The 2,590-nt window shown below is 29.4% G+C and overlaps 1 protein-coding gene across 3 annotated transcripts in view; it reads left to right on the plus strand.

Moving 5' to 3' along the window:
* The first annotated feature begins 482 nt into the window (after positions 1–482).
* Positions 483–2,590, plus strand: part of LOC106472285 (uncharacterized protein KIAA2026-like) — a 38,325-nt gene continuing 36,217 nt past the window's right edge. For all 3 annotated transcript variants that reach the window (XR_002613436.1, XM_013932916.2, XM_022400882.1), the window contains exon 1: positions 483–646. The gene's annotated coding sequence lies outside the window, so the exon portion shown is untranslated. The remainder of the gene's footprint in view (positions 647–2,590) is intronic.

Below are 2,590 nucleotides of genomic sequence, written 5' to 3' on the forward strand. Positions count from 1 at the left end.
ACAAATAAACTTTCACGTATAAATTGTTATAATTATAACTAAAATTACAAAAATAATGAAGTTAAGTATGTTATTACCAATTTCATTATAAATCAAGATTGTTTCATTTGCTAATATACCAAGACCATTTCTTCATCCTCAATTTTATAATCTACATAATATGAATAGTTACATTTCTGCAATTTTAGCTGGTTAAGATATGCCGCAGTAGTTATTAGACTAACACTGACACTTGGAAAGATAAATAAATACAAATTTCGAGTTTAAGAACCAAATGAATGATACCGAGCCACGTAGGTTTATCTAGATAAAATTAGTTAAACATTTTTATCAAATAAAATGTTATATATTACAGCTGAAAGAATTCTATCAACGTTTATGAAAAACACTCATCTATTGTCCTCAATTACTTTTTTCCCGCCAGCTAACCACCTCTGTAACTAAAAGAGTTCTATATGCTTTTGACTTCCGTGATGTTACCTTTCGGATATTGCTGTACTGTTTATTAGGCTTAGTATCCTTTGTTATTTCTATTAGGAATATCGGAAAATCTGCTGGTTTAGTGGTAGAGCTCGGTGGGCTGTTTGCGAACTTAAATTGATATATAGATAATGATTTCCAGTTCCACGCTATTTAATTGAAGTTGGTAAGTTTCTAAACAAGTTTGCATATCTCGTTAAGTATATGTCATTGTTAGGCTTAAGGTGCGGAAGTAACGCCGTTTTAACTTTTAATTTTTTAATGATATGCAATGCAGGTCACTGACTGGAAGTGCAATTTGTCAAATTCGTGTTCGATTTAATAGCACTAGCAAATATTAACTTCTGGTGAACCAATGAACTTTAGAAATTAATAATGAGAGACGTCTAGTATCATTGACATTGTCGCTAAATTGCAAGAGAAACTAAAATATTATGATCACTACTACTAGGCACGTAATAGTATTTAAATTTTAATTATTATTATAACATAATATTTGAATGACGTAAGATGTAAAAACTGAAGTTATACATAACTAATTATAACTTAAAAGTTTTTAAATTTAAGTTAAATTGGTAATATACTACCAGTAGTAGTACTTTTTATCAAGGATAAATTAATTTTAATTCTAAAATAGTAGCTGAAATATATATAACATCAAAATTTACACTACAAATTGACATTAGTTATAATGCATTTGCCAAAAGAACTTGCCATTTTACATTTCATAATCATACTGTATGTATAGAAATCGTAATTATTTTTAGTTATGGACATCTTTTATTTATATTTGCAAATGTTAATGTTTCTTAGGATTCCATAAACTGGGGAAAAGAAGGATTTCACGTGGTTAATGCTAGTATAATTTCAGTTACATTGATTATAATGTAAATTATAAGATTGGTGGTAAAAAAGTTAAAAAATAGCTTAATAGATTAGAATGTTTTTACTTTAAGTTGAAAGTTTGTTATGGGACCCCAGTTGCACATTTTTTTTGCCAATGATTACATTAATATTTCCAAATTCATTGTTGGTACTTAGAATCCATGGTGCTGGGAAGGGTTAATTCTATTGAAAATGTTTCATGTATTCAAAAGACCTTTGATAGTCTTGGTGACTGCACCTAAATAAAGAAATTAAGCATAAAAATTAAGCGAAGATGAAATATGATGAATTTAAGAAGTTTAAATTAACAGAAGATTTACAGAGCTATAGATAAGCTATAGATTTGGTTAAAAAAGACATTAAGAAACCAAAAGGGGTTTATGAGAAAGAGCTGGCTGATAATATTAAGTTTAAAACTAACAGTATTTTTTAAGTTTGTTAAAGATAGACAAAATGTTAAAATTGGGATCGGGCACTTAAAGAAGACTGATGCAAAGTTTTTGCTGAAGGCTATGAAAGTACTGAGCTTTTAAATGCTTTCTTCTTTATGTTTCTACAAGAAATATTCTATGGAAAATATCAGGATTGACCTGAATCGTGTAAATATTAATCCTTTGGTGGTAAAGATATGATCAGAATTAGACAAACTGGATTTTAAAGTAAGGCAGAGTTCATATATACGAGTCCTCTATTTCATTTTTAGTAGGCCACTAGACAGTGGGCAGGTGCCTGAGGAGTTGATTTGAGTATTCTTGGAAATTATAAACCAGGTAATGTTACTATTGTAATGGAAAAAATTCTGAAGAGTCTGGTAGAAAAAGCTTTGCAAAATCATCTAGTGAAATTAGATCACAGAATAAAGTCTACCTGGATTCACTAAAGAGAAGTCTTGCATTAGTAATTAATTTTTTTTAAAGATGTTACTTGTTATCTCAATGAAGGAAAAGGTGTGGACTTTGTGTACTTAGATTTTAAAGAAGCTTTTGGTGCAATGGCACATAAAAGATTTATCTAAGAAAATCACATCAGGAGAAGTTGGGGAAGGAATAGTCAATTGATTGAAGAAAGGTTTGATAAAAGAAAGCAAGAAGTTGTTATTAATGGAAGCCTGTCAAACTGGATTCTTGTTACCAGTGGAGTGTCTCAAGAGATCAGTGCTTGATTTTTTTATTCACATTAATTATGTTGATGTGGTATAATTAGTAAGTTGGTAAAGTTTGTGGAT

The sequence above is a fragment of the Limulus polyphemus genome, unplaced genomic scaffold, assembly GCF_000517525.1.
Source record: "Limulus polyphemus unplaced genomic scaffold, Limulus_polyphemus-2.1.2 Scaffold5218, whole genome shotgun sequence".
NCBI lineage: Eukaryota > Metazoa > Arthropoda > Merostomata > Xiphosura > Limulidae > Limulus > Limulus polyphemus.